General features: G+C 27.1%; 1 protein-coding gene across 5 annotated transcripts in view; it reads left to right on the forward strand.

The window, feature by feature from the left end:
- IP3K2 (Inositol 1,4,5-triphosphate kinase 2) overlaps positions 1–21,608 on the forward strand; it is a 129,897-nt gene that overhangs the window by 67,812 nt on the left and 40,477 nt on the right. For 2 of the 5 annotated variants that reach the window (XM_088187195.1, XM_088187194.1), the window contains exon 1: positions 5,177–5,404. The exons of 1 other annotated variant lie outside the window; for it this stretch is intronic. The gene's annotated coding sequence lies outside the window, so the exon portion shown is untranslated. Of the gene's footprint in view, positions 1–5,175; positions 5,405–21,608 lie in introns of those variants that run through there. 2 more of the 5 variants (XM_088187196.1, XM_088187197.1) reach the window with 2 other exon arrangements.

Here is a 21,608-nt window from a genome sequence, read left to right on the forward strand (position 1 = left end):
GCCGATAATTCACTTTCGATATCTCATACATAGCAAATTTGCGAGAAAATTGACGCGGCGATCAATTTTCTCACGAAATAATTCGCGTACTCATTAAGTGTTATTACCTGCGAATTTTTTAGCGCGAAACGTGAAAATAAATCATGATGATCGATTTCCTCTTACGGGATGATGCATTAGAATGTAGTATAAAAACGTGATACAGAGTGTGTCAAAAGATACTACTTAATCAATCTATAATACAAATAACTTGTCAAATTTAATTAATGTGAATATTTTTTTATTATAATAATTCATTTATAATACATTAATTTATGCTGTTCGAAAACAGTATTTAATTTCATTGTTGGGTCAGAGGTTTTTTTTTATTATATATGAACAACTTTATTGATTTTAAAGATAATAAACATACACATATATTATTTGTATTTGCCGTTTTTAATAAAATATGTATATTTATGTTATTGTAAAGATTTTTTTTATCGTTCAGATGTAATTAAATCTAGTTTCTTATATTTTCATGATATCAATATACTATATTTCATTTGCAAAAAAAAAGATTGAGATATTAAAACGCTACTTGAATACCAATTGCATTATCATAACTCAAAACTTTTATTTATTACATTGCCATGTAAAATGTTAATAAATCATTGAATTTTTGAAACTAGTTTTCTAATACATTTTTTTATCATGTTGATTATAAATGATATTAATTAAAACGATAAGTTCATTAGGTAATATCATATTTATATTAATAAAGCTCATTTGTGTTTAATATTCCGCTCAAAATAAATATTTTAATTGACTTTTCACAAACTCAAACGCGCCGCTCTACTTGAAAAATTGCACTAGAACACAATTTTTAATCAACAAATTCTCGTTCGGTCGCTTTCTGTATCTACAAAGAATATATAATTATTTTTTTCGCTCAGATAAGATCGCAAGATAACTAGATATTTGTCTCGTTTCAATTTAAATAATTAACACGCTGTGTATAATTGATACATTGACCCACATGGTACTGTCAAAAAATATTCAGAATATTTACATACACACATCGTATATCTCAAACATTCTATCGCGTCATCAGCAGACACCTTTTCGTTTCGAACCAAAAAAATCCAGTTATTTCCGTCTAAACAGGCAATTCGTATTCAACGTGTCAGAGGTGTAATCTCTTTAGAGAGATTAATATCAGGAAAAAAATCGCAAACTGCGGATGTTGTTGAATGCACATTTTTTTGACGGCATCACGATCTTTCCCAGAATCTTCTATGGATCCTATTCGACTTGAAAGAAGTTTGATTTGATACGAGTATATTATACGATCTTGGCAGAATGGTGCCAGATGTGCTTTTTTGATTATTGTTGCTTATACTTTTTTATATCTTACATATAAGCATAACGTGTGTTAAATTCATTTGACCCGTAACCATAAGAACACCATACTTGTATCATGTTGTTCATTAATCTTAATACATTTAACATCTGATCGTCAGCTTTTATGAGCATTAATGTGACCTCAATTATGTATATTGAAAAATAAGCAGAAATTATTTCTCTGGCTACTTATAATATAAATGCTTTATTTTAAATTATTAAAAATGAACTTTAAAATATTATAAATATGCTGTGTTTGTTTATGTGAAAATTATTTAAAAATACATTTACAAAAAAAAATCTCATACTAAACTGATTTTAAACATTTTTAACTTAGAACCTCAATTGACGCTCAATATAATAATATACAAAATTAGTCAAAAAACCTCATAAAATAACTCCATTATAAAGATTTTATAGATTCATCTGTTTCTTCTCTATCTCTCATTATTTTACAGGTAAATTTTTTTACGGAATTGACAAATTTTACTGAAAAGTTTTTCTGTGATTACTATTAAGGCGACCGTTCGCCTATTAAAATAAACGACGTTTCTTAGAATGTATATTTTGAACAATCTTTCAACGTTTCTTGAAACCAGTTTTTAAGAAAGATGATAAATTATTAAAAAAAAAAATGAAAAACCGTTGGTCCTTACACGTTTCTGTGTGCTTTCGAAAAACCATCGACACTAGCGATATCAACAATTTTGATTTCATTTATTAGTGTATCTTCACACTAGCTATTTTTTGATATGATATTTTCATAATATGAATTAAAGCAATGAAGTAAAATAGCGTTATTCTCAGCAATTTTAATCGAAATAAAAATGTGCGGAGCATTACAAAGTATTTTATATAAATAATTTTAAATCGGTTCCTTAATAAATTTCGATGGGGCGGATTTAGAAATAGTTTTATTGTCTAATACATATCTGATAATATATACTTTAGGGTTTGAGAACCGTAGGGGGGTGTGACTTCGTAGCCAGTGAGGCACTTGGCGGAATCTTGTTAGAGTTTTATTTTATATTATAATTGCGACAGGTGATAAATGGCGAGATGTTTTCTCCGAACGGTGGTGGAGAAGCTGGCGCAGGGATGATGTCCGTGGAAGGTTTTCAAAGATCTTGTAGGTGGCGTGGCAATGACAGTATAGCAGAGGATGATCCCTATTTGCTAATGTGGTGCTCGATGAAGGAGTTGGGATGTGAGCGCCCATGACAGTATATTGTCTTCAAATGGCTGCTTGTGACTAAATTCTCCTCATCGGAGTACAACTTAAATATCTAGAGCTGCAAAGCCTACTGATCCCGCCAATAGATGTACTCGTTTCTTAGAACAGCGAAATATGTATACGCCTTTAGAAAGCGACATTTGTTTAAGGCCGTATACTGCAACGGATGATCCGCTGATGTGTTATTGATTTTTGGAAAGCGTCTTCCTCCACTGGTCTCGTGTGACTAAATGTCGCATATTTTATATTCCTGATTTATGACAGCTTTGGCGAATCAAAAATGAGGGTGTTAGTAGGCCAATTGCATCGCTTTTTGATCGCACCAATAAAATATGTTGACGCTCTAAAGTGAAACTGCAAGGTGGCTACTTTCGGAGATCGTTAACAAAAAGGTAAATGACTATAGTATCTGTGTATTACGCATCCTTTTCACAGAAAAGGGTAGTTTTCTCGGATGCTTATGAGTACCCCTACAGAAAAATTTGGTTCTGTAGAGATTCCAACCACCTGTACCATTAAATTTTAAATCATTCAAATTACTATGTTAAACATAGGAAAATACTAACTCTCCTCCACAAAAGGTCTAACAATATAAGAGTTAATTCAGTACTACAGTAATTGCTTAATAATTGTTATTATTTTACGGATCTCCTGTTAACGTCCCGAGGCGTTAAACAAAGAGACGCACATAAATCTATTAAATATATTAGAACATTCTAATGAATATTTTGCAACTAATTACATCGCAACCGACAGGAAAACATATTGATAAGCAAGTTGACGTTTATAATAAATACAAAAATAAGCAAAAATAGTATATATTATATATAACATAAGTTATATTATTTTAAAAAGTCCTGTTTTTAAACGATTGCTATGCTTATCATAATATTTTTTTAGTATAAATATTACAGTAATTATAAATTAATGCCTATTTACTATTTATTTTATCTTTATTCGTTTATGTAATTAGATTTTTTAGTACACTTATATAGTTTAAAAAACTATTTTAAAATAAAAATAAATATGTTTAATAACTTAAGTAAGGATATATAATACTAAGTTTACTTAATACAGTTTTAAAGAAAATAATTCTGACTTGAAGCCAACCAAATAAGCATTTGCTTCTCAATAATTTGTTTAAAATAAACTTAACATATTTAATAATAAATAAAAATACATTTATTAGGACAACTAAGTTTAAGTTTATTAAACACATTTTAAAACTTTTCTTTTTGTGGGAAAATATCGTAACACAGTTTTTTCAATATAAAGCCATAAAAATATCAATTATAAAAGAACGTTATTTTACCATGTTTTTTTTTAAATAAATATATTATATATGTATATCATATATACATATATAAAATATAGTATATTTGCTATTTAATGAATATAAAAAAAGACATTGCTGAATTGTATAACGAAGGATAATATGATTGCTCACTTATGTGATTTTATTAAAAAATAATCAAGTTAAAAATATACTAATTTCAGAGTTCATTACCAATATAAAATCATTCACAGCAAAACTTAGTACTCAAAGCAACACATTTGAACGAAAGCAACGCTTGTTATTGTCCCAAACTTTGTACACGTTTATTGCCAGAAAACATTTCATAAGTTCTTGACGAATGTAAAAGTTCGACCTTCTTTTAATATTTAAAATATTCTAATACATATTATTGTTATATAAATCTTAAGGAATCATTTTATGAGAAAGAACTGATTGATTTTTATAAAACTTAGATATCCAAATTATTTGAGTGAACAAATAGGTTCTTATGAAACATACAAAAAACAAACTACGAAATTATTATACTAATTTTGACTTTCAAAACTCAATGCGTAAAGGATCTACTATAATTGATATTAAATTTTGTAAAAAGCAATGTTTAAAATCGAATTAAGTAGCTTAAAAAATATTAAAACATAAAAATAGGCTGTTGCTTATTTATTGCGCAGAAATCGTGTTTGGTCGATGACCGAAAAAGGTCCTTAACCCTTTTGGCGCAGCTGATATTTTTGGGCGTCATTCCAAAATTTGTTAATATATGGGGGACACCTATATATATACAATATTTAAAAAAATATTATGGTTCAATAACTTCAAGTGATTTACAGCATTAAATTATTCTAAATAACTGTATTATTAGGCTTAATATTTTATGACACCTTTAGGTGTCCAATAAGTACTGGCAATGAGAGGGTTCAATCGACTTTTTTATTGCAATAAATGTGTATTTTATAATTAATAAGAAATATACTATAATTATTGTTGATAATAAATACATTTTTTAATGATTATATATCGTTTTACATATACATGTAAATTTACTAAGCAAACATGATAGTGTTAATCGTGGTAATCATATGCGGATATTTATTTATTAACCGGACGCTTTTTATCAGTTATCACTTTTGTAGCTAAAAATACAACATAACAACATATATTTGAACACAGTTCGTTAAACATTGTTATTCTTGAATTTTAACGAACATCTCGAGCATAAACATACACAAACGATGACGAATCACTGTTTGCTAATAAAGTTCGTCAGTATCCATCGCAGCTCGATGGCGAACGGTCGTTTTAGTTTAACAAGAAAAAAAGTCATCAAGCTTCATAAATAGTTGAGTGATTGATTAAAAATATAATTGTTCATTTTGCGGTTTATATTTTTAGTTAATATACTTTGAGTGAAAACATCGATTTTGTGAAGTGAAATTCTGTCATGTGAAGCAGTGAAATAGTGAATATAAATCGATGTTATAAATTATGAAAATGTATGTATAAATATACAAACATGTGTCCGATCACCTCGTGCTGGTTTTTTTGTCAATATAGATAACCATTTAATTGAATATAAAAAGTGATAAATTTAACCCATTGTGTGACGCACGAAAATCATTATATCTCACCCTCATGTTATTCTTTGCAATTTATGCAATTGAACCCGTATTTTTAACTTATAAATATATTCATTGTATTGTATTGTTTTTTAATACGGGCACAAGGTGAATTACGTAAATTGCGTTCGCATGAGATAGTACGATTATCTCTTAGTAATGTTTACTTTTTTCTTCTCTAACACAAACTAAACTTACAAAATAAAATAGTAAAATATTTTAAACATATATTATAGTTAAAACATAATAAATAAAATATTATGATTTGCCAAAATTAATAATACTAGCATTATCAATGTTGATATACGATTAGACAATATTTCATATTTTTTGGGGGTGACTAATCTATCATATATGTATTAACCCATGTAATTCGCTAAAATTATCAATTGTTCTGTAAAAAAAAATCAGAATCGAAATTTTAATAATTAAAAAACGCCCCAAACGTAGTGATTAATAGTTTATTATAAACCATAAATATAATTAATAAAATATATGTCACTTCTAATTGTTACTGTTGTTAATTACTACAAAAATTCGTTTTTTAGATATGATTATATGTTTTAATACAATTTAAATACTATTTTTAATATTAGACTAAATCAGAGTGGTATAAATATATTTGCTCTATATTAGGATCATGTTTTAATTATGTACTTTTAAAGTAGAAAGTGTGAAATTTTCTAGCGTGCTACAAAAAAAAATTCACTCATGTGAAATATAATTTAGTCATTCCTATTATCGTACCTACTACTTATTTAATATATTCTATTAAAATAAGAGTAAGCTCCTGTTTATTGTTACTAATATTTTAGAGTGGACTTGATTTATTTTTACAAAATATATCAATAGTTTGAGAAACGTTGTTCATTAATAAATTCACGATCCAATTCGTATTGCTTAATTATTTATTCATCATTGAATTATCGAGCACATGTTTATTGACATAAAACATCCTTCAATTGATGAGTTGCAATGTTCTTATATGGAAAATTTATATAATAACTGAAGTATTATGTATAAAAATAATTTATGTAATTAATTAACGACCTTATTTGCTTCCCAAAACATTAAATATAAATAAAAACTCTATTAATTAGTCGATTCAGTACGAATGTTACTCCGCAAGAGTAATTGTATCGGCATTTAAATAAGAATAGTTGAAATTCTTATCGGTGTCGGCTTCTTTGAACAGTTGCGAGAATTTCAGTCAACTTTTATTAAATGTATATAATGTAGATTGTGTTTTTTGTAGTTATTTTTTCCGGAGATTTTCCTGTGTATTTTTTCTTATATGGAAAATAATTAAATACATGAATGGATGTACTGCGTGGGTTCTTATGTAAACAGGCTTAGACTGTTTATTATGATTAATTAAAATATGGACCAATAGTGCCATAAAGCTTAAGAGATGGATAAAAAATTACCATATGGAAAAATTCAAAATGGCGTTCGTGTGACGCACGAAGAATATTGTGTTTGGATTGTGTTGGCGAAGACTCTCAATATTTTTATGGATTAGATTATATTGTGAATTTTTCAATCTCATTTATGTCACAAGTATGGTAACTATATATATAGAACATGTTTTTCAATCTGTTTTTTCATCCTGATGTGGGTGAATCAATATTTTTTTTCCCTAAGCTTCCAGTCGATTTCTTCGTAATCAATTTATTAGCCAACTTGTTGGGATGTTTCTTTCATTGTATTTCTGTCTTGCGATTATCATTTCTTCCTTGACAATTTTCATTTTCAAAAGAATGTTTGGGACATATCACTGAGCGTCCAATATTTTATTTTGAAACTTCTGAATTATTTCTATGTTGGAGTTGCTCCCCAGAGATCCATATCGTACATCCAGATTGGCTTGAAGATGGATTTGTATACGAGCAGCTTATTCTCCACTGTCAGTTGGATTGTTTTGCCTATTAACTAATAGAATTTTCTCAGTCCAAATTGCTTTATCTTACTCCAAATATGAGTTTTATATGTAAGTCTTCTGTCGAGGTGCATTCCCAAATACTTTGCCTTTATTCTCCCAATACGTATTTTGTTTAGGTTTTATTTGAGATAAGTAGACGCTGTGTCTGGGTTCTCACGATAAGCCATAATAGCTGTGTCGTCACCAAATCTTGCACAGGTAGTTGGCAAGACTGCTGTATATATTAAGTACAGTACTGGCTCTACTACACTGCTTTGAGGTACTACAGATTTTATTGTACAGACGGAAGATTTTTCGTCATGCTTTTTTAATTTTATATTTTAATCCCATATGCCATATTTGTCGAAAGCTTGACTTATATCCAGAAAAGCAGCTGAGATATATTTATTATTTTTGAAGATTTTTATTAGGTAGCTTGGGATTATCTTTCATTTCTGTAGTATTGGATTTATTTTCTTTCCAAAAATTTATGATATAATAGACAAAATACCAATTGGCTTGTAAGATTTCGCGTATTCTGGGTTCTTTTCTGTTTTTATAATAAGGATAACCAGTGTTAGAAAATATTTAAGTTTTATTATTGCGTTGAAAACGTTTGTAATTATTTTAATACTCATATCCGGTAGTTCTTTAAACACTTTTCCTGTCATTACATTACACCCAGGGGCTTTTTTAGGGCTTAAGCTATTCTTAATTGTGAAAAGATTAGGTAAAACTATCTGTATTAAATCTTATTTCACCAAAAAAAAGTAAATCTGTCAACACTTTAATTTTATATTTTATATAAAAAAACGCTATAAAACTTATTAGTATATTTTATACACAAGTAAGATAGGTATTTAAGTTGAAATAAATATTCATTTACATAAAAAACATGATACATCTATGCTTTTACCTGTAATTATGAAAATATGTAACAGATTAATTAAGTTATTTTTTAAATCAAGTACAATTTTAATGTCAAAAATCTAAAAAAATGTACATGAAATATGAAAACACATAATATAACACAATCATATTTTTAACCATATTATTCTAAGCTTAAGATTTTTTTTATATAGATTAGAAAAATACAATCAATTTGCAATCTTAATTTACAGAAAAATATAATATAAATATATTAAGTGTGTCCTTTTTAACATTTCCTATTCCACACATATGAAAGATGAGAACACAAGTGCTTACAGCTTTTTATTTTGTTAAAATTAAAATTATTTATTATACACAAATAATATATTTTATTTTTTTTTCTTATGAAATATGTTTAATTTAAGTCAGTCTTTATTATAATCTATTTAAAAATACACAATTTATCAAGTTTTATATTTTTTTTGTAAAAAATAGGTTATTGAAAAATATATAACAAATTGATTCAGCTAGTTTTTGAATTAAGTACACTTTTATTATAAAAAATTTAAAAAAAGGTACAATAAATATGAAATCACATAATATTTTTTATATTATATAAATTGGAAAAATACATAGATTAATTTGAAAATGCCCAAATACTTTGATGTACTGTCATTTAACTTGTTATTGCCTTAAGGTATTTATATGTTTGGTGTTTTTTATATACATCAAGTAAAAATAATGATAATCATAATATAAAATTTATTCTTAAATGCCCAAATCTCACTGTTAATAGTATATGTGAATTATATAAACATCATTTTAATAGGCACGAGAGATGTTTAAAAATTTATATATAACCTGAATTGTTGATGTAAACTATTTTTGTTATAAATGTTTACTTCAAATATATTCCATTAATTTTATTTTACGTCTGCCATATATTTGACAATGGCGCTATGACTTCAAATGCGGTCTTAAACACAGCTGCTATTAATGGAAATTGATAACAAACCATTTTATTGACATTAAACCGTCTTAGACGTTCTAAAGTAATATACAGCGATCGAGCATCATTGTTGCGCGTAGAATGATTTACAATTAATAACAAACAACTTGTTTATATATGCTAACTAAGACATTATGGCTGACCACCCCTAATGGTAGTAATTTTTTAACTATTTTTTTAATGATTGTATGCAAATTATGTTATTAAATGAAGCAGTTAAAGCATTTTGCTTGTTACAGAATTCAAATTAATATTTATTTTCTATATGTGAAATTTGAATATTATTTTGATGTATAAAATTAAATACGATATTCAGCAATAAATCATAAAATAAAGTCAAACTTTTTTTATGTTGCTAAAACCAAATAATTTCTGAAATAGTACATTATGGCATATAAAAAATATAATATATACATAAAATCTCTAGAGAAATCGTTGAATACAAAGCTAACAACTTTATAAAGGCTTTTATTGATAATACACAATCTTGGGCGTTCTAAAGTTATAAGCAGCTGTCAAGCATTAATAATGCCCATTGTAACTACAACCACGAAATAAAATAAAACTGCTCTTTAGAATAGTTTTTTTATTACTGACAAACAATATGATTTTAATGGCCACTAAGACATTATGGCTGATCGCCCCTATTAATTATGTTTAATAATGTAGCAACAGTACACAGAGAAATTTTTGGCGTCAGAGGCGTGCCAAAAAATGTATCTTTTAACCGCAGTTAAAATCATAAAAAGGCTATACATGATATGATTTTATGTGGTGTGCTAAAAAAATAATATATATATTAATTAATAGTGCTAAAAAGCAGTTTTCACTTTATCACTTCATGCATTGGAAAAACATTGTATTTTAGAACTGTATACTGTAAATGTAAAAACATTCATAATTAATTTATTAAAAACTGTGTTACTATATTTGTTTTATAACATTACCCCTTAGGGGATTCCCCAAGTGGTAAATCTGAGCTCTCTGCTCTTCACGTTATTTATTAATAACATAAATTTGCCAGTTTTAAGTTCAAGTCTTCTTCTGTATGCAGATTTAAAATTGTTTAAATGCATACAATATGTACGTAGGATATTTGATCTGTTCTTGTATCAAATGTTGATCGAACTATTCTCGAGCTATTCCAGTTTTGAGTTCAGAAACGTCTTTGAGAATCACGATCGCGTCCTCTGTCCTCATTAGAGCCAGGATGTCCGCATTAACTAGTCTATTGCTATCGCCATCTGGCTCCTGAATATGCTGGCGTTGCACAATGATAGCTATGAGAAGCTGGCTATGATTTTTTTCTTTTTTGCTATGTATTTTTTTTGCGTATTACTTTTATTTTGTGTATTGTAATATTACTATGTATTGTTTTTTGACCATCGTAGTGCATTGGTTTACCATGGTTTTAATTTAATTTAAATAAATAAATAAATTGTATAATATACTTATACATATATACATATATTCACAGATAAATCTGGCGTATTTAAAAATTATTTTTAATAATTGCAAGTATTTGAAATAATTTGATTCTTGTTAACTTCATATTTTTTAAAAACATAATTTATAAGTTAATAAATTAGCTTTTCAGAATAATTAATATATTGTGTCATATTAAATTAACGAATAAGCAATACATTCAAGTAAAAATTCGCTAGCATTATTCTCATTAAAGACTTCAACAATTCAACGGTTAAAATTAACCAGCTTGTCAAAAACGTCAACTGCCTTAATTGTCATCTTGACAAGTTGTCACAAGGTTGTCGGCTTTTGAAAATTATACATATGAATCTGAGAAGCGACCACCTCGATGATTTGTTCCTTGAATAATGTATTTTTTTTTGTGAATTTATAAAAATAATGAAATAAATAAGATAAATCGTTTTTCTTCAGCTTGATTTCACTTTGACGTCTTAATGAGATCGACAATGGATTGTCTGTGAATTTTAATGCGCGTTGGCATGCTTTGATTTTTTAATATACACCAGAGCATGAACATGAATTTAACATAATGCACAAAGAGCATTGAAACATTACGATTGTATTGTAATGTAAAGTAGTATGCATTGTAAAGCGATTCATTCAATATTTTTTTAAAGAAAAACAACCTGAACAAATTATCATATTTATGTTTTAATCGCTGTTACAATTTACCTTATTTATATTGATTTGATAAACTCATTTAATTAAATACGATTTCGTCAATCCTAATTTATTGCATTTTCGTAATTTGTAACGGATGCATCGGAATTCGACCGATACAAATTTCCGCCGATTTTTCTACCTGCTCTCATTTATCTCATATGTGGTTAATTCCTCATGAATAATTCACGGTTAGCACTGGCCGTTAAAGGGTTATATGTTTAAATATATAAGTATTTTTTCGTCGCCTTAAACCGATGTCAAAGAGAATAAACGGCCATTAAAGCGAAATCGCCTTGTGCGCGTTTGCCCGTTTATGTAATGGACTATCATTACGCTGAGTAAAAAATACACAGTATAATTAATTACGATTATGCCGGATTGGGCAATGCGCATGCGCAGGTTTTTTAATAATAATAAAAAAAATATTTAGTGAGGTTTCACACCTGTTTCGACTAATTGATGTAATAACTCTTTGTAACGATCGAGTAGTTGATTGGAGTGATACTTTTTTAAAACAAGATCGTAAATTCATTTTTAAGAATTTATGTATGCATTATATATTATATAATCTTTAAATGTCAGTCGTATATTTTAAAATGCATTTAAGATACACATGAACTGTCTTTGACCCAAAATTTAAGTTTTTAAAATTATGGTTATATAAATCTTATTTTAATATTTATACTGTGTGATATTTATACAGCTTTTCTACTGTTAAATAAACATATTCTGAATTAAATAATTGTATGGTAATTTGTATTTAAATTTTAATAATTTATGATATGTGCTAAACCTAATTAAAATATTATATTCGCTCTAGCGCAATTTTAATTAATCAATAATAAATTTACTATAACTGAATCTTATAAGAGTAAAATTTAAATAAATTATTATAAATTGCAATCATAAGAAATAATAATACAAACAATAGTATGTATTATACATGAACTTATGACATGTACTTGAATATGTAATATGTGTAGATGTTAAACTTGAACGTTACCACCGAGCTATCGTCAATAATGAATATATGTATGATACAAATATATATAGTAGATATTTTAGAGTAAAACTTAATACATATGTCACTTAGAATCAATATCAGATATTACTTTTAAAATGATTAGTTTGGGTGGTCTTACATTATTTGTCATGTATAAAGCCATCTACTTGACAAAAATAAACACAAATGCTATTAACCGAAAATGATTACGAACTCTTTAATTAATAATAAACAGTCTTGGGCGTTCTAAAGTAGTAAACATCAGTAGATCCATAATGATGTCCATTGTTGTTACGCGAAACACAAGATAAAACAAAGTAGACCTTCGGAAGAAGCGTGTATAATAATTTATTATTACTGACTGACACACAATATGTTTGTTTATGGCCACTAAGACATTATGGATGACCACCCCTAAGGGTAATTATCGTTAATTATGTCACAATGATACTCAAAAATCGATTTTTAATAAAATATTTTGTACTTTACTTGTGTGAAATTTGAAGTACATTACTTAAATATAATATAATTATATGAGACTGATGTTACACTCTATATATAATTTAAGTTATCTTAAATTATATATAGAGTGGTAGTATTTTTCATTTAGAATGGTATTTATCAGGATAGGAAGTCAAATGTAGTAAAAGTATGAAATAATGTAAACGAAACTGATACTATACAACATTAATAGTAATAAATGTGAATACTAAAATTTTGTATAGTATTAAAAACTATAGTCGACCTCAATAACTTGTAAGTTCAATGATCAATTTTTTTGCGTTTGAAATATAATAAAAATCAAATTGTAATTGACCTTGAAACAAAAAATATTTAATACAATCCTTAAATTTTAAATGAAATAAAAATGATTTAATGCTTACTCCATATGATATTAATCGGTGGAAATTATTATGGTTTTATTGTAGATCTAATTATATGTAGATCAAACAGTCTTAGTTATAACTCCCATACAATTTGTACGTATACTATTTACGTGTTTGTTCCCACAATACTATTGCAGGTTATTTCGAAGAGCAGGTTGAATTCTTGGGATCCAAGTGGAAAGCACGTGCTTTCTCGGGTTTCTTAGGGTCGTTTTGGTTGATACTCAGATGCTAGTTCGGTTGAGCTCTAATTTATTTTTAGTCGGAAGTGGTAGTTCTAGCTTTTGAAGAAAGTATATTGTAAGCTTATAATGTAATAAACCATGATAATTTGAGGGGGAATCCAATTTCCCTTCCAGCTCTCGATCGTCTGATAAATGCGATGATTTGGGGATAATAGATTAATGATACATGTCTAATAAATACATAGTTGGACTATCTGCATATAATGATGCAAAAATTGATTTGTGAAACGTGTAATCTCGAGGTTCGGTAACTGTGGCAAAAATATGCAACGCATTCTTTTGTGTTTCGTATCGACCATTTTCCTTGTTTGAAAGTGGTTGTTAACTGTTTAATACTCGCCGATAAAAAAAATAAGTCAAGAGTCAAGTCTGCGATAAAATTCACCGCACCGATCATGGGTGGTCCAGACCAAACTAATATTTATAATATTTATATAAATTGTAAATATATAATTTATTATATGTTTTATGGTAAAAACTATTATTATATACTCCCAAAATGATGTCGCTTTTTTATAAATGTATATTTTCATTTTAAAGCTTTAAAATATTATTTTTTTCTGGAGATAATATTTTCTCGAACCTATTGAGCAATTTTTTATTATATTAGTATAAAATTTTAGAGGCTTTGATTAAAATATTTTCATGTCGTTTGCAGTTTAAATTTTTTTCCGTCTAGGAAATGTTGCATCGATTGAAATAAATAGTGGTCGAAAGGAGCAAGGCCTGGAAAACAAGGTGGATGAAATTAAATTTTCCACCTTTTTGATTTTATCAATTTGTATTTTAAATAGTGTAATGTAGAATCTAGATTTGCACATGTTTCGACAGTCAAAACACGACTGAACCTTAAAACCCTTTGTAGTCTATGTTTTTTTAAAAAGTGTTGCCTCAAGTACAGGAACTTTAGAAAATAATTTATTTATTTATTAGTTAATTTTTTTTTAATAGGACTTTTTTTTATTGAAATTTAATTTCTTATTATTTATGAGACTGGTTTTATTAATTTCTTTTTTTATAATATTATATAGAAATAATTATATAATAAATGAAATATTACAAATAAAATAAATAAAATACGTTTTATTAATTTTATTTGTAATGTTATTATGATATAATTTTAAATTACTTAAAACAGATGTTCAATACATGTGTACAAATGACTCCAAAGGGTTAATTCATATATTTATAGGTACATATTTTACAGGAGTTACAGTAAAGTATTAAATCACTATTACTAAAATAGCAAATTGTGTTTTTTTTAATAAAAATCAAGTCAAATTATTGTTCGTAAATGTTACTTATGTATTATATATACATTACTTCTGTAAAAAAGTTTATTATTGCCTGATTCAATTCTGTAGTAAAGTGTAAAACGCTTTATTAAAGTTAATTTAAAATTTGCTTCTCATAGAAGCAATTAAAAGGTGTTCATTGATTAATAATATAATATTAAAAATATTAATGCATAATTCAATTTAACCTAGATTTTAGCAATTTTTACTTGTTGTATCATATCGATTATATAGCGACGCTTTTTTTATTATATATTTTTGAAATACTTAATTACTCAACATCCTGATAAATTTCAGTGATAAACAGTAGTCATAAACCTTTCCTTAGAAATATATTATACAAATTAAAATCGATATACAGAGAAACTTAATTTTCTATTTTTAATAAAAAGATTTGATTGATTTTCAGATTAAAATCAGTTTTTTTAAGTCAGATCTCAACGGAAATCAACGCGCGTTAAGCTCATAAAATTATAATCGTTTTTCACGTTAATAGATCAATAAATAACAATATCGAATGTATATACACACATGCCGATCCGGAGGCTTGTAAACTGTTTGATTACATTTCGGTTTGATTTACAATCGTCACGTTGCTGGCGGTTTCGCAACAAAGCCCCGATACGTTCGCAAATTTGCAATCAGCGGCGGCCAACCGGCGTAACGCGGGCATGTGAAAAAAACTGAACAGCCAATCAAAAAATAATATTAATAAAACATATATATGATACAATAAGTGTAAACACGTCTGTGCCATTGTTGGGTCGTGGTTCGATCGAAGGTAAAAAAAATCGACAACAATAAGCGATTGTGTTTATTCGGCGCGCTCTGTGTACTTTTCGATCTGCAAAGTAATAGGCAAACGGACGTGTGTATTTTGACAGCACAAAAAGTGGGCTTTGGCAGTGGCTAGTTTTTTTTTAAATGAGTTGAATGGTTCAAAAATTGTCATGGAAAGTGTATTAAGAATGTGATAACCAGAGGCGAATTGCGATTATTAAGATAGTGAAACAATGGTGGTCTTGTTTCGTAGTTATTATGTTATGTTATAATAATTAAGTATAATAATTTTAAAGCCATAAAAATCGGATTATATGTGAAGCTTTGCGTTATTAATAAACTTGATTTGATTTAAACAAATTCGTGGTTTTGCAATAATTTGTAATAATAATGCATTGACAAAATAATTGTTTCTTTTTAGATTCAGGTCTAAATTCAATATTGATGACCTGAAAGTGTTTCAAAATATTCGCACAAATTCTGATTCACTCTCTTTACAGAGAGACGAAGAGTCGCTGTTGAGGTAGTCGCTAGACAATTGACTATATATCAGCATCGCCAAGTGTCACATTGATACATTTTTTATATCCCCTTGCCCGGCGTGGTGTTTTAAGCAGAAATACTTCTGTAAATGATTTAGTAGTAACAGAAGATAAAGACTTTCAATGCAAATCAATGTTTTTGACAATGATCTGAAATAAATAGAGTGAGATGGTGCTCATATATTTTTGATTTGCACCATATCTGTTTTTTTCAATTAATTTTTGACTTGTTTTTTTCGCTCAATTCGTGTGGAACTCTATCTTCAAGCCTTTCCAATCTTCTTTGTGTTTATGCACTATTGAATCAGGCTGAGTAAACTTTGCTTTCATTTCTGAGGCTATGACATTATCTTTGTTAGTCTCCCACATCCAGGAGTATACTTGATATCTTAAATTCCTGTTTGATTTTTTTAAAATCATCTTTACCATTTACTTATATCTAATTAATCACAACCATATTACAATGTTTTTAAGAAGTGCAAATAACATGCAATTTTGTATTAATTGAGGACTTGGTAAAAATTTTAAAATTAAATTTTGGGGCCCAGTTTTCTTTTAAATATCGGAATGTGAAGTCCAGATGTGCACCAAGACAAATATAATCAAACAGTCAAAGCATGACTGACATTTATTTCGGGATTACCTAATGCGAATATATATTTTTTATATCTATATTTCTGAAGACTTGCAATTTAGACTGGTGTTACTGATTAATTCTTTTTATATGAAGCGCGTTCTTTCTATTGAATATCGGTCTAAGGGTCGCAATGGCAACAAGTCCATTAAAGCGAAATTCTAATCTGTGTTTATTGAATTCCTAGATTTCCATTCGACATTACTGCTTTGTTCACTTTGGAGAGGCGGTGGCAAAGTTTGTCTGCGTTTTGTAAATATAATTTTAATTTTCCACCTCTCGAAAAACTGTGAATACAATCATTTGGTCAAAGCAGAAGATAAAAAACTTTATCGATTGTTTTGAAAAGCAATATCAAGACAATGTAAGAGTCGTTGTTAATATAAATAATGATTCAACTGAAATCAACGTGTAATTTTGTATGTAAATCGAGTTGTCTTACGTTTAATTATCTTAATATTCTCATAGAATAAATTACACGTTGTTAAACAAGTTTTTTTCCATTCTATTATAAACATGCAATCATTGAAGCACAATTGAAAAAAAAAATAGCAAAACAGAATTTGATTTAACCTAAATTTGCACGATTTTTCGCATTGCATATGAAAGTGATAATTCGTTTTATATATTTTTTATTTTATCAATACTTGTATAAAATAATGTTTAATGCTATAAATAATGCGTAGAACTACATATATTTATATTATATAAGCAGCACATCATTTACCAAAATTTACACTGCAAAGGCCTTGATCGCTTTGACCCTTTAAACGCCCACATTTGCAAAAATGTTTGACCTCAACCATAAACAATGAATAAAAGAAGACCCCCACGTCCTTGTAACAAATACAAAAATATCATCACGCACCACTCGTCGTATAAACGCGTTTCATTTTCTTTTCACTCATAGAAAACGTCAAAGTAAATCTATTTAAATTTATTCAAAGAAATTATTACGCTTTTTTCATCTCCTCTTGGTTCTATATTTTTACATTCCCGTCTGTGACTTGATTGACATGTGTCAATGATATCGAACGTGTATCTACTTCTGTGTATTTTTTCTCAATTTTTTATATACTTATATTTATTTACATATACCTTCGTTTAATTCTTTCACTTCAAAACGGATGCAGTAAATAAAAAAGCATTTTCAATTATCGGAATCAATTTATTCAAACGGTGGCAATCGATACGGATTATAGAGGTATTAATTATAGTAGTTTGATTTCGTTAGTTACAAATTTAAATACCCATTAGTTATGATTCGCTATGGCGAATCAATACTATTTTATTAAAGTATTGAATTCACATTAATCATTTTACTAATTCTATGTGAAATAATGTCGATACGTCTTTGAATATTTATTATTATTAAATGTAATTAAACTTCTTATTGAAAAATACAGTAAAATAATAATATGATTTTATATATAAACGTACAATAGTTACTTTTAATATCATTGGACCGCAATGTGTTATAATGAAACACATCACGTCTATGCCTTAAACGAGTATCTAGATTTTAATCAACGTCATAATATTTGATTTATATTTTTTTTATTGTTGCATATGTCAATTTGTTATTTATGATATCTAATATTTTTTAATCAATCGAATGAAATCGCTTCTTTTTATTTTTAATTCCTATTAAATATATACAAAATAATAAAAATCATTATTCCAACAAGTCGGACAATGTCTTCATTGTTGTATAAATGACAATTAACCATCACAACGGTTGTCGGTGTTGGACACAAAGGTTGCCAATCAAACACGTAGTGCAATGTTGTGATCGAAATCGAATTACCGACCAAGTTGAGGTCCGTTGGACCTCAATCGAGATCACGTTCGCTCAGCCTATTTTCATTATTCGATAAAAAATATTTATTATAGAATAAAAATGTTATTCATCGCTTTCATATATTTATTCTTTTATACTTGTCCGCGTCACGTAAATGATATAATTAAGGCAAAAATGATTAATGGTCTTGTGATAAAAACAAATTTTCTTTGAACGATGATCGATTTTATAGCGATAACCATAAAAAACGTAATCGATCTATCAATGAAAATTAATCTATGGATTGGAGGTAGAAGTCAATTTACATTCTTGATCTTTTATACACATTTCAATTCAAATATTATGTATATACATATATTTATATTTTCATTTGTTCTTCGGCCAGTAAGTCGAAGAACAAATGAAAATATAATTTAATTGCTTGATAAATAGATCATTAAAAGTTCACATTATACAATAAACATATTTATATAATCCACATATTCATGTAAGAAAATTATTGATTTATTGAAAGATACATTGATTTATATTTTTATGTACAAATTTATTTAAAACACATTTTCATTGAGAAAAAGCTTAAAATATGTTTTTGATTGCATTCTTTTTATTTATCATGATATACAATGATACATTTGACTAGCTTTTACTGGATCTTTTGAAAATAAACAAAAATGGAATATTCCATTTTAAAAGATTTTAATTTAAAAAATTGGGTTATTTATTTAAAGCAGTATTTTTGATATTTTAAGGGATTTTGTTTTAGGATTTTACTTTCTGTTAATTTCAATAAAATAGTAATCTTCAATCCTGATTTGTTTTAAAACTATTCATAAATATTCAAGATTGTATGTCAAACATATTGTGAACATGTTTGACATACAACCTTGAATATAATAATGTTTGACATATAAAATGTTTGTATTATGTCTGTTAAAGTTAAAATTAAAAGCTGGGATATCACGATGATATCTGTTCTTATTCTGAGATTTTTAAAAAAGCTTTTGCGATTCAAGACTAATCCTAAATATTGTAAATTTATCACTAATATGTCTGTTGAAGTTATTATTTAAAGCTATAACATCTAATATTGATATTAAAAAAAATATTTTAGTAGTTTATTATTATTAAATATTATTTGCAAATATTTAACCGACCTCAAATAATGAATATGAACTAAACTATAGTTGTTTGAGATGTATGTTCTGATGTATTTAAGGTATAATTTCCTTCAGCTCTTTTTATACATACAAGGAATTCAAGGAGCGGAACATTGCCTTCAAATGCACCCACTTTCTAGGTAGTACTTTCACAATAAACAATTCAAAGGAACAGATTGACATGGCTTCGTATGTACAAATTATTGTTTACTTTATTGCTTTTTGAACGTTTAAAAAATAATAATAAATTCGTAGCAGTAAATTAAGGTATTCGATGAAAAGACGAAAATTCAATTCAGATGAATTATATAAATTTAATGTTTTTATAGATTGTATTATATTATCGGTTATTTGACAACTGGATTTAATGCAGCAAAAGAAATAAATAATACATTCAGTTTCATGTGGTTATTCTTAAAAGAAAATCTATAAAAAACAGTTTTTTTTAAATATGTAATTTTAGTAAAATCATACATTTTCACCAGTAAATATATATTTGTACCATTGAAAATATAAATTATCTTGCAGGTGCTAGTAAAATTATATGTTTTTAACTTCTCTATATGTATTTACATACTTATCATTGTTTAAATCCGATGTATAAATGTTACAATGAATGTGTATTTTTTGGTAAAATTATATTTTCATTAGTAAAGTCCAAATACATTTTCACCAGTAGATATATATTTTTACTATCGAAAATATAATTTAACGCTAATATGATGCTCTAAAATGTCTATGCAATTTAACAGTTGCGAAACGTACATTTGCTGTTCAAACCCAAACCTAACCTAATGAAAGTTCTAAAAATAATTATAGTTTTAGTACTTTTATTAGGTCAAGTCCAAAATACAAACTAAGTTAAGTTAAATAAGTACAGACAGACATCTCATCTCATATATTGCTCCATAGTTTGTCTGCATTTCGATATAACACTATGTTTTAAAAATATGATTGCTATCCGTACCGATATTTCTAATATAAGAGGGCTAATCAAAGTATGTTCAAACCGAATTTTGGTCAATAGGAGAGCGCCAAAACAAGTATTACTTCTCAGAAGTCAAAAATTCACGTCAAAAGCAATAAAATCGTGTTCGCGCATTATTAGTCGCAGACCGATTGATAAAAAAAATGCAATATTACTGTTTAGTGTTATTATAAATTTAAACATTTGTAATAAATATAACTTTGTATTAATTCAATATATTTTATTAATGACTGCATTATAATAAAACAAAATTGTTTATTATGAACGTAAAATTGGCAATTTCATATCAACTGTAGACGTAAATAAGCATTGATAATTGTATGTTATTCATTTAACATATTTTTACATAATAAAATTAATACATAATGTACGTAATATTTTTAATTAAATAAAAATAATCATATCTAAAATGTGTAAAAACTCATTATTTTAATTAATTACAAACAATTTACGTGTGTGAATTTTAATTGGTCTTTTATCAAATGTCACGTTCTTATTTATTTATTTTTTTCTTAATGAAAGCATATCTAATAAATATATTATAGTTTTATATGCCATATACATATACATATGTTTTATAAGTAATAATATTTCCTATAATATATGATAATAATACTGATTTGAGTGGTGAGGTTATCTTGTTACATTCGAGTTGCTTTTTTATATAATTTATTCTATAATTATTATTATATTCTAATAGTTGTTGATTAAATTCATAAAAAATACAAAAGCTTATTTTTTAGTCTGTCTCGCTTACCGGCGAATGTCAAATTGAAAAGTTGCCCCCAACGTTAAAAC

The sequence above is a fragment of the Plectrocnemia conspersa genome, unplaced genomic scaffold (genome assembly GCF_051122295.1).
Source record: "Plectrocnemia conspersa isolate PC_06_02 unplaced genomic scaffold, ASM5112229v1 ptg000005l, whole genome shotgun sequence".
NCBI classification, from domain to species: domain Eukaryota; kingdom Metazoa; phylum Arthropoda; class Insecta; order Trichoptera; family Polycentropodidae; genus Plectrocnemia; species Plectrocnemia conspersa.